Raw genomic sequence first — 12,583 nt, forward strand, 5'->3', positions numbered from 1 at the left:
ACTGCGTGATAAACAATACACAATTGTACTTGAACCAATGGTCTATGAAACTAGTCGGTCTATGTCTACCTTCTCAAGGTAGGGGAAAGGTCCTCTCCAAACCCATTTGTATAGTGAAGTTTTTTATCCCACATCTTGAAACAGTGTTCACTTTGCAAGCTAACTTCTGAAAGTAAATTATACCAATGTACATTTCTTGTTCAGCTCCTGCCATTCTAAAGTCGTCAGCCTTAACCTTTTGTTAGTGGTCTATACTATTTTTTGTTACTCATTTTACCATAATGTACTATTGTCACTTTCATCTTCATCTCTCTCTATATGTCTTTCCCTATCAGACATGAACAACTTCATTGTAGGAAGTTTGCACCATGCCAAATATCCTATTTCCAAACAAAGAAATTGGAAATTTTCAGGGCATTTCTACACTTGACCCCGGAGAAAACTGCATCAAATCCAAGTCATTTAACTATTTCTTGGACTTGCACTGAATATGACCAATGATCTGCTAGTCATAAGGGCAAAGTTCCCACTGGACAAGGCATATAACACGTTACTATTCAGCAATTATTTGAAATACCACAAACAGTACATAGCTCCAACAAATAAGTATTTAGTATGGTCAAACAGTACTTAACCTTGTGATATGAAATGCACAATTGCACCGTATAATCGAAAAGCTTAACAACAATTCAACATAGATGGGTCATTTCTATCTTAAAGAATATGAAAAAACGGAAACATCAGCACTCCAACAGCATCAATGACTTTTTAACAAGTCTGCAACAATGATGAACTGAAATGTGAGGAACAATCACTTCTGGCAAAGAAATAATCGTCCACAACATCATTTCAGATGAACATGTTCCCGGCAAACAAAAGTTCATAGAGATCCACGCGGATAAAGTGAATTCACTAAGCCGACTATAAGATTGTCAAACAGATCATCTTAGCCAGCAAATTCATTTATTAAGACAAGATCAATCTCACTTATCCATAACAGTGATACAATGTAGCAAGGAATCAACCTGGCAATGGATATTAATCATTACTGAAATGCATTTTACAAGAAGCATGGCAATACACCCATCACCGTCTATCAGTAAGAAACTTATGGTGAGTTTCAAGCAATAAAATATAGTCCCGTATTTGTCTCAAAGGAAGGGGAGAAAAAAGTATCTAAATAGAGAACAAGGTCACAGAAAAAAATATGAGGTTCTGATGTTAGCTCATATTGTGACCAACTGAATTAACGGGCGATAAAGAACGACTATTTACAAGTATTACAGACATTCAACGGTCAGCACAACAATGACAGTGTTAGACACCAGCCTTAAGTCAGGGTAAGCAACGTAAATAGCTAGTAATGACCTTGGTAAGCTATCAAAACACATATCCCAATTAGTCGATTACCATAGCAACCTGGAATGCCTCAAATGGAGAAATAACTGAACTACCCATCATTTACTTTTGGAAAGAAACTTATGATGAGTTCCAAGCAATAAAATGAACTAATCTACGATTTGAAGTCCCGTGTTTATCTTGAAAATATGTCGCATATTTGTCGCAAGCCTTAACAAAAGGGGAGAAAAGAATATCTAAACAAGGAAAGGTCTCAATTTAAAATATGAGGTTCCGATGTAACTGAAATAGCAATCAAATGAACTACCTCACAATGAAGATCCACTGTTCACTAGTCCAGACATTCAACGTTCAGCACAACAAATGACTGGTAGACACCTGCCTAAGCCTGGGAAAGCCATGTAAATGGCTACGATTGACATAGGGAAGTTATCAAAACAAATGTCCTGATTACCATGGCAACACCTAGCAATGGACATAAGTTATTTGATAATGTGTTGGGATACTTATGGTAATTTTCGCAGTAAAAAATGGTCTGTAATTGTCTTGAAGAGAAATTTTAAAAATATAACCATGCACTTGTCATGAAAATATAGTAATGTATTTATCTCAAATCCCAAACCTTAAAAAAAGTGGAACACAGTCTAGACAGAGAGCAAAGTCACAGATAAAATATGCGGTTCTGATGTAGCTCAATTAGTTACCAACTGAACTACCAGGCAACGAAGAACCATCTTTATTATACCAGACATTCAACGGTCAGCACAACAATGAATGTGGTAGACACCTGCCTTAAGTCTGGATGAGCCATGTAAAACTATTATTGACCTTGGTAAGTTATTAAACAAACATCATGATTATCATGACTGCTACTATTGTCAATTAATTGCATAACTTGGATGGAACAAGATCCAAAGTTCCTAGATGCAATTCAAAAGTAATGCAGGTAGATGCATATCAACATTAGTTAGTTAACGGCCATAATTTTCTTCATTTGCTATAATACTCAACAATAGGCATAGCATAAGCTACAAGTATACTTGTAATTTGTTTTCATTGCGATAACTCTTATTGTTTCCAAGTGTTATGAACTCAACTAGATACTGAACAACACACTTAAAACTGATATTGCGAGATAAATAATACACAATTGTTGGAGCTAAAACCAAATTAAGAACAAATGTTCATCCACTGTTATTAAAGTGAGTGCTTAAATTTATTTGTTATTCAGCATGCAGCTTCTAAACTATAAAAGAACTAAAGAGAATCCAAAAGTACTAACTATAATCTATGCCCTATCCATAAAAACAGATGGAGTGCAGAACTAAAATATGCCCCTAATTTAAAAAAATAACATAACTATGTCTGAAAGTAGAATGCAACTTTTTCTGTGCTCTGTGTTTTTTTTAACGAATTAGTGTGACGCCGTTAAAAGTAAATAGTGCACATTTTTTGTGCACTATCTATTTTTCCACATAACACACTATTAATTATATTTTATATAGTCCACTATTTTTGTGCACTATCTATTTTATTTTATTTTATAGAGTGCACTACTCTATTTTTCATTTGCAAATTATCATATGGTGCACTATTATAAAATGAATAGTGTTCAATAATAGTGCACTATACAAAAATTAACTAATAGTGTACTATTTATGTGGAAAAAAATGAATAGTGCATAAAAAATGCACTATCCGCTTTTAATGGAATCTGTTAAAAAAAAATAGTGCATAAAAAAAGTGCAGTAAGCCTATTTTGAATACATTCTACTTCCAAGACACAATTCTTTCATTTTTTTAAAATGGGGACATATTTCAATTTCATACTCCAAATGGAGTCACATGCTCTATACGGGATCTTGAATTAGATAAAAGGGACAAAAAACAATTTAGTTTTTTTTTAAATCCCAACAACTTTACAAAATTGTCGAACAACTTGGACAACTTTGCAAAGTTGTTCGACAACTTTGATAGTTGTTAAGACAACTAATGCAATTGTCAAACAACTGTCCCAATTGTTTAAACGACTTTATCTTTTTCAACTTAATAATATTGTAGAAACCACTTGTTCCCTTTTTATAATTAAAGACTTGAAGGGTCATTCAACTCATTTTTCTTGCTCTATACACAGGTATGGCTAGAAACTCTCAATAATACACCATATTTTTGTGTTTCATTCCACGATTTAAATGAACTACGCAGACTATGAGGCACTAAAGTCTCCTACAAAGATGTCATTTCATCTCTTACCATACAAAGAAGTCGACTACTCAGTCCCTTAGATGTTCAAACAATGACGTTATCATACTCACAGATATTATGGGTCTGTGCTGCTCCAATTAAACCACCACTTTTTGGATGCCCCATGTGGAATACTTACCTACCCGAGACTCCAAAATTGTGAGATTACACTATATGTTGTAAATCGTACTAATTTATTTGATTAGCTGATGGGCTGCTCCAATTAAACCACCACTTTTTGGTTGCTCCATAGGGAATAATCACTACTGTTCAACCCATCAATACTTTCCAGAAATTGAATACCGAATAAATGTAGTTGCTCCAGTGTACTCCAAACACGATGACAAAAGAGCCATGAAGGAGAAATACACAAGAGCAACACGGTTAATATTGCTTCAAGGGAACGAGTTGGTCAAGAATGGGATTATTTCTTGCCAACCAGATTAAGAAGCTTTTGACATGATTGAACACAAACTATGACATTTAGATACTAAATATATTAGGTAATAAAACACATTTCATTTCCTACTATGGACCACGTAAAAGTAAATAGACAGGTATAAGGAAGTTCCAGGTCCTTCCATTCCTAATCAAAAGACTTTCAAATAGACTAATGGCCATGAAAGGCCTGCAACCTAAAAAAACCAAGAAACCGTAAAGCATCCAAGTCCTTAAACTAATCTAAGTGATAATAATATAGCTCCACAATGTCCAAATGCACCACAAAAGAAGCAAAGGATAGTGAGAGGAACAATCTTTCTAGCTTCACTTGTGAACTGACACACCATAAAGTATGACCCAAAAAATAAGCAAAGCATAGCCATAAAAGAGTCAAAAACTGTGGATGCACATGTTACAATTATAGGGGCAATCATATAAAGGGATCAACACATGATCTAAAACTGAAAAATAAAATCATTAAGCAATACAAAAAATGGAGCACTTGGATTCAGCGGAACAACTCAGTCCCTTAGATGTTCATTAAGAATTGCGATCATTTTCGCAAGTCATTACAGGTCTGTAGAGCTCATCATCGTTGATCCACACATTCCCATTCATTTAAAACTTCATAAAAAGACATTCGACCAAATTTAGCACACAGTAGCCAATTGTATATCAATTACTACCACAGAAGCAAATAGGTATAGATAGAATCAAATACAACAACGAAAATTACATTAAAAACCGAAACCCATTTTCTCGCAACCATCAAAAAAATCACAAATTCAATCAAAAAAACTAGAGAAATAGGCATTTCACCAGATTTGTATGCGGCAAAACAATTAGCTTTTAAAGACAGAGATAGATTTTGAATTGTTAATAGAATATTGTCCAGTAGTTTACTAAATGAATGGGAACAATTTCTCCAACCAACCTGTCAATTTTTGTAAGCGAAACTAAACAGCAAGCTTAAGTAACTGTATGGCAAAATATACATTCCATACAATAACCATCTGACCACCGCTCAAGTACACTATCAGATGCCCAGCAACATAATTCAAACATGCTACTAGCGGTAGTGAATCAAAATATTTAATAATCAAACATCATAATCAAAATACTCATAAGAATAGCTCAGTATTCTAAATATCACTAAAATGGCTCCGTATTCAAATGTCGACTATAATTCAAACAAAAACAACAATGGAAGAAGGAAATAAATTTTGTGAAACAATCAGCAGGGTCGGCTCAAGTGGAGCAGAAGCTCTTTTTGATGTGAAAGCTGCATCAGCCACCTCAAACACAGTGTGGGTGTTCAACAATCATAACAAAACAGATAATACATACAAAATGAATCAACCTATGTTGCTCGGAACCTCCGAAATGTTGCAGAACTGGTTATCACAGACACATACCCAACAGCATTTTCAAGAGTCCAAGCAACATAGGAATCAACACTACACCAAACAACACACTTGTAGATTGCTCTAAAAAGCATGTTCCAGAAACGATTAACATTGCCAATGAGCTTGACAGTGAAGGCTGGCAGATATACTCTACATATTAGTTCAGGTTTCAACTAAAAGTTAAAATATACAGGGAGCCAAGCTCCAGGTTCCTTATCAAAAGACTTTCAAAGAGTCTATTAACCACGAAAGGGTAAAGATCCTATAGTCCTTAAACTAATCTTATGGATAATAATGTAGTTCCCCAACGTCCAATTACACCACAAAAGAAGCAAAGGATAGCGAGAGGAACAATCTTTATAGCTTCACTTTTAAATTGACACACCACAAAGTGTGAAACAAGATAATTAAGCAAAGCATAGCCATAGTATAGTCAAAAGCTGTGACTAAAAAATTATTTAAAAAATGGAGCAATTGGAATTTGTGGAATAACTCAGTCCCTTAGATGTTCGTTAAGAGTTGCGATCATTTTCGCAAATCATTACAGGTCTGTAGAGATCATCAATGTTAATCCACACAATCCCATTCATTTAAAACTCAAAAACTCCCCAAAAAAATATGACAACGACAACAAAAACATACTCAGTGTACGCAGACTGAATGTTTCCGATAGACGCTCTGGTCAAGAAAAAAACAGTCTTTGGGACAATAGACAATAACAAAAACAACAAAAGATAGTAAAACAGTACTACAACAAAATAATACTATAATCGACTACACAAAACAAAGAAAGATGAATGGTTGCTCATATTCTATGGGTGTAAAAGAGTCTATCATGCCATGGCAACAGCACTCAGTACGAGGAATTATTTTATAATCATCGCAACCAACCATCATTTTTCACAATTTAGCAATCAAAATACATTGAGAACTATCCATTAACATAACGATATGCACAACTAAGCACCAAAGTTCACAAAACAGAAACCAATTACATACCAATTTCTGCAAATGGATATTGAAAAAAAGGGGAAAATGTAGGTGGGTGCTCATATTCTATGGGTGTAAAAGAGTCTATCATGCTGTGGCAACAGCATTTCAGTACGAGGAATTATTTTATAATCATCGCAAACCCAACCTTGAATTTTTTTAAAATTAAACAAACAAAAGACATCAACGGCCAAAATTAAACAAACAAAATGCATCAACAGCCAAATCAAAGAGAATGAGACCTTACCATGTAACAAATTCAATAGGCAAAAACAAGAAAAACAGGTGCTGTTTAACCGAAGAAACATTGAAGCTTACAAAGTATGAGGCGATTTATTGGTATTTATAGACGGCTTCACCAAAAACCACGTAAAACCCTAAAACACTTGAGAACCCTATTTTGTACTGGGCTATTAGTCATGGCTAAGCCCATGTTTTCTGAAATTGGTCTTTTCTAGGCCCAGTAATTAAGTTTATGTCCTTTTCCTTTTTGGGCTACAATCAAAACGGTTACTTACTTCGGCCCATATTTACATGTGAAATTGTGAGTGATCTGATACACATTATTAGCGGGTAGTAATAAACTAGGGACGACTTTAATCCATTGTGGGATCGTTTGGTGTGATGTATAAGGAATAAATAGTCTCGAAATAAAGTAATGGATCATTTATCCAATATTTGGTGTGAGTTCCCGAAATTTATTATCCCGGAATAACTCTTTTCCAACTAAACAACCCCTTATTGTATTTGAGGTTCGGGATTACTTCCTCCCGGTATAAATAAATATACTTGTCGCTGGAGTAGCGGCACTGCAAATGCCAATGATCTCATTAAATAAGAAGATTGTAACAAATCACACAAAAACTCAATAGTTGTTTGTTAGAAAATATGTTTGTTAGAAACTCGTTCGTATGTTTACTTAAGACGGCTCATTTTTTCTATCACAAAGGGGAATTTACAATCTTAATATGGGACTTGGCCAAATTAGCATTTCTCTTGCCACAAAAATATATTCTTCGGCTAAACACACCTAAAAGCATTTGTAACAAATATTTGATTTAGGCAATAATGTCTAGTTAGGTGTGTTTACCAATAATTGGATGATAATTCAAGTAGCAAATTCACACTCTCAATAATTTCGGTATAAAATTCAAAAAATTGAGATAATTTAGATGTGCGTGATCCTGAACTCTTCAAGAAAAAAGAAGGTAATGGTTTGCAATAAATTTGCAGAAAATGAGGTTTTGAATAAATTATATTAGAACTTCAGAAACAACTTGTATTGAAACGTAACTAAGACTATAGATAGTTGATTAATAAATCACATAAATCTAGAGATCAGGTAAACAAAGAGAATGACAAACACAAAGAAGCAAGAATAAGAAGACAACAATAACAACAATAATATTATATCCAATTTAATCTCACGAGCGAAGTGTGAAGAGGAATAGAATAGCATGTATATAGACTTTATCGTTATCCATGTAGGATAGATATATTATTTCTAGTAGATATTTAACACATCAGAAAAAGACAACGTGATTATTTAATTACATACACATGTTCCTCAAATATGGAAGGAAAAAAAAGGTATACATAAAGAGTATGTGTTCGTATGAATGGGATTTTTTAAAAATTTTCTTTAATGTTTGATCGTGTCGGGTTTGAAATCGACAAAGTATCATGCGTAAACTTAAAATTGCAAATCATAAAGATGATAAATTGAATGGCAAATAATTATACTAAAACATAATATTATTAATATGATTCAGCCAGTTAACTTACATATTAAAAACTAAATTAAAAAATAAAATCTATTAGGAGAAAATCTTCTCTTAAACAAAACTTTTGAACGACTACATTATGGATGTTATGATTTGAGACGAGGGATCTTTAATTTATGAAAGTCCAAAATTTCTTCTTCAAGAAAGAATTAACCAATTATGGAAGAGATTTTTTCCTACAAGAAAATCTTTTCCATTAAATAAATATTTTCGAAGTAAAACACAAATTTAAGACAAATCCTGGCATGTTGGTCAATATTTTAGGAAAACATTTTTTCTAAGACAACAGGTTCTTTAAAAATAAGGAAAACAACTTTCCTAATGAAAGTAAGAAAAACAAGTTTCACAAGTCATATTCCACATAATTGTGTCCTTCCAATGCTCAACATGCATCGTCTTCACCCCAAACGCCGCCATAACACGGTCCCATCCGTACCATCTCTATCTTCCATTATATTTATCTATCTTGATTATATATAAATACCATTAAAATAAAATACAACAAATTACTTAACTAAAAAAATCCACTTATTTTCTTATAACACATACATTTTCTCCGTACCAAACACACCCAAAGAGTAGATGATTTTAAGTTAGAAAATTCTAACACGCGGTTTGAAACTTCAAACATACAACTAATTGAATTTGCGTGACTATTAATGCATTAGTCTAATTAGTTCGATAGTTACTATAGTATATTAAATTTGGCTTCATATGACTATAATCAAATCATAGTATATGATGCATTGAGTCATTGACAAGGACTAATTTGGACCAACATCAAGTTTTGCTCAACTTAGATATATCTCAAAAAAATATACAAGTCTTTGTCAATAAAATTATAGTACTATTTTTGTTGCTTTCTTGAATTTTCTTTATGTTCAAACAAGTAACTAAGTCGCCGGACAAGGTAAATATTAGTCAAATGCACTTTTAATACGTTTTTAACATTCTATGACAGTGAACTATACAAAAAATAGAACTTTAATATCCCCCGATTATTTAAAATAATACAATCTATCCTCGTTAAATTGGAATATTAGGCTTATACGTTTTTTAATTCCTATTTATGTGCGGTTTGGTTGACTAATGGATCAGAGATGGCTTATTATTAGTATTACTTTTCCCAAAGTTTTTCAAACTTTGATTTAATGTTTATGAGTAGGAAATTTGAACAGTCTAGAATTTGATAAGGTTATTTAGTTAGTGTTGAAATAGGATTGAAGGTCAAAATTATGTAGGAATACGTTTTCTGAATTTTAGCTAAAATAGGTATTGTACTACTATTGTTATATTATACAGTGTGTTACTATTAGTAATTTTCTGGATATTTTCTGCGTGGAGAATTATGGTGAAGATCATTCAAGATGTTTGAATTTCTTTTAGTAAATTATATTATTGTTTGGTATTTTATTTTTTGATCATTCTTGTCAACATCATAATTAAAAAAAGAGAGTAGACAAGTATGACCCAAAGAGATGTTAGGAGAAACATGACAAATACTTGGAAATTCTAGCTTAATTGACTTGGTATGTGCAATCGTGATTTGATTAACGATGATATAATAATTAGTTTTCGTACGTGCAATTTATAAAGACAGACAAGTATTTTCACCATCTTAAAATATTTATTATTTATTTATGCACCTAAAAAATATTTTAAAAGATAAGACTTTTAATTATTTTACCCTCTTAAAAGCTTAAGGCAGATTATTTTTTTTTGGTCTAAACCCATGACATTTATTTTTAGTAAGAATGAAAAGTATTTTGAGCCGGAAAAAATGTTTTGAAAATTTTTTTATAGGGTTATTTTCCATGTTTGTGCATTGGGTGTTAGGAATTGGTGTATTGAGATGGATATAAAAAGTTGTTTCTTCATAAGCTTTCGCAATACTTTATAATATAGTCATCACTTTGGGTATGTGATGTTGAACCTCAACAAGTATATAACTAGGTCTTCCGTTCACCTTTTTGCCATTCTTCATCATCTCTTTCTATTAAAAGACTTTTATCAAACCAAAATTTTAATCCTTTTTTTTTCCTTCACGTTTTATTTGTTTCGTCAAGATGAAATATTAGTGGTTAGAGAGCACGGAGTACATGCAAAGCCCCTTTATAAATCGTAATCGAGGTGAGATTTTTCAACACGAATTTAGATTATTATATTTTGTGAAACCGCCCCCAAACCCCACCCCCACCCAATATTACAAGATCATCATGAGTACAAACGTACCTTTTTCTTGGGAGAAAAAGCCAGGAGTTAGTAAGGTAACTACACCAACAAAAAAATTTGTTGCCAATGATTTTTCACCAAAAGAACTTCCACCACCACCGTGTCCGGTGCCGGAAAAATCAAAGGTTGCACCCCTCCACCACCTACAAGTCCCTCTTCCTCCATGTACTTTTCAAACGCAGCCACTATTGAGAAGTTCATCTAGACGTTTTTTCAAGAAGCAAGATGATCATGATTTTGATCCATTCTATATGGCTCAAAAAGAGTGCACAAAGAGTTCAAGAAAAGGTAACAATATTTTAGGTGGTTTAATTAGTAAAGATGATTTTGGATTTGGAATGAAGAAGAAGAAGAACAAGCAAAATAGTATTATGTCAATTTTCTCATGTAAGAAGTCATGTATTGTGATGGAAAATAATATTGGTACTATTATTAAATTGCCACATGAGCTTCCTATTTCAAGATCCTTAAGATCAGAAAAAGGGAATTCATAAAAGTTTTGAGACATGAATTCTTTTTAATTTGTTCATTATTATTCCTATATTGCTCTATAGTTTTTTTTTTTCGAAAAAAAAAAAAAACTAAAATCTTTTAGAGTTTTGGCTTTCTTTTAAGGTACTAGTTGGGATTATGATCTTTTTATTGTGCGGCCACAATTCAATTTGTTACACATTTTTTTTGGTTCTTCATGTGTTGTATACGTCGTGGAATAAAATCTTAGCCTAATAAATTTCCTGTTCTATGATCAAAATATGAACTTTGTGTTGGGTATTAGTTGAAATGTAAATGATAAATGGAGGGAATAAATAAAGGGGGAAAAAGTGAAATATGTTTTTATTTTAGGGAAGAAGTATTCTCCCATTGGTGGGAGAAAAAAATATTCTTATTGATGGTGTATTAAGTCTTTCCTGTATATACTTTTATTCTAATTGACAATTCTGTTTTTTGCTTTCACTTGAATTGCTATATCAATATTGTTAGAGATTTGTTATGATTGAAGTGATATTTTGGTAGTTTTAAACTCTTTTCTACTCAATTTCATCAGCTGTAATGTAAAAGGTGAACAATCGTGATGTCAATAATTACGTACAAAACTCTCTCTAGGTAGTTAGAGGATCCAATTTGTTGTAGAGATATGATGATCAATGAAACTGCCCATTAATATAATTACGTCAAATACTAACAAACATGGACACTTTTCAAAAATTGTATGAGCTCAATCAATTAGTTGCAATTAACTTATCACTTGCACTTGCAAACTCACAAGAGTATCATCAATTCAAGTTGATGACTTTAGTAAGTTTCTCTTTCAACTTTAATAGGTAATCCATTGAACATCATATGACGATGTTGGCTAAGAATGTACCAATTAGACACAAACTGCAGACACAACACGAAGCTGTATTACACCTCTTTTGAAAGAGTGACATGGCATAAGTAGTCGCTAAGAGTGCGAAAAAATCAAAATTCAATAATCTTCTAAATTCTAATATTTTATTATTTTCGAGATCTCCAAAATAGACACAACCCATTTTTTGAGACTTCTGCCCACAAAACTTCATTTTTTTTTTTACAAAGTAAAATATATATCTAAATACAATTTTAAATTATAAAAATCACAACTTCAAAAACTTAGAGTTTCAAATTTCAAAAGTTAGCTTAAAATAGAATCAGCCGCCAACGCCAATGCACAAACATGAGAAAAATACCCCTACAAACTAATATAGCCTCATTAATCGAATCAGACTCAAAAGGACTTTATGATACTACATAAATTAAGAACAATTAATTGCACGTACCAAGTCAAGCTAGAATTTCCAAGTACCATTTGTCATGTTTCTCCTAACTCCTTTGGGTCATACTTTTCTATTTTACTTTTAATCATGACGTAGATTGTAGACATGACTGATCTCAAAATAAAATGACAAACAATAATTTACTCAAAGAACTCTACATATTTTTTAATAATCTTCACAATTCTCTGCGTGCAAAATAGCTAGGAAAATCATAACACCCTTTATATATATAGTAGCAGTATGAAGCCTTCTCAGCAAAAAGTTTTAATAACCTGTTCCTATATGACTTTGACTACAAAGCGGGCGACGGGATTATGTTTTTTTTTTTTTTT

At 32.5% G+C, this 12,583-nt stretch overlaps 5 non-coding genes across 5 annotated transcripts; all 5 read right to left on the reverse strand.

The window, feature by feature from the left end:
* Positions 1 to 4,558: 4,558 nt before the first annotated feature.
* On the reverse strand, positions 4,559 to 4,643 carry LOC124898391. Its single transcript, XR_007055352.1, has one exon. It is a non-coding gene; the product is annotated as a small nucleolar RNA SNORD25 (small nucleolar RNA).
* Positions 4,644 to 5,741: 1,098 nt separating this feature from the next.
* Positions 5,742 to 5,869, reverse strand: LOC124898366. Its single transcript, XR_007055334.1, has one exon. It is a non-coding gene; the product is annotated as a small nucleolar RNA snoR136 (small nucleolar RNA).
* Positions 5,870 to 5,936: 67 nt separating this feature from the next.
* On the reverse strand, positions 5,937 to 6,021 carry LOC124898392. Its single transcript, XR_007055353.1, has one exon. It is a non-coding gene; the product is annotated as a small nucleolar RNA SNORD25 (small nucleolar RNA).
* A 227-nt stretch (positions 6,022 to 6,248) lies between these two features.
* On the reverse strand, positions 6,249 to 6,339 carry LOC124898360. The gene has a single exon (XR_007055330.1). It is a non-coding gene; the product is annotated as a small nucleolar RNA snoR8a (small nucleolar RNA).
* A 154-nt stretch (positions 6,340 to 6,493) lies between these two features.
* Positions 6,494 to 6,585, reverse strand: LOC124898361. Its single transcript, XR_007055331.1, has one exon. It is a non-coding gene; the product is annotated as a small nucleolar RNA snoR8a (small nucleolar RNA).
* Positions 6,586 to 12,583: the final 5,998 nt, after the last annotated feature.

This window comes from Capsicum annuum, chromosome 4 (genome assembly GCF_002878395.1).
Source record: "Capsicum annuum cultivar UCD-10X-F1 chromosome 4, UCD10Xv1.1, whole genome shotgun sequence".
Taxonomy (NCBI): Eukaryota; Viridiplantae; Streptophyta; class Magnoliopsida; order Solanales; family Solanaceae; genus Capsicum; species Capsicum annuum.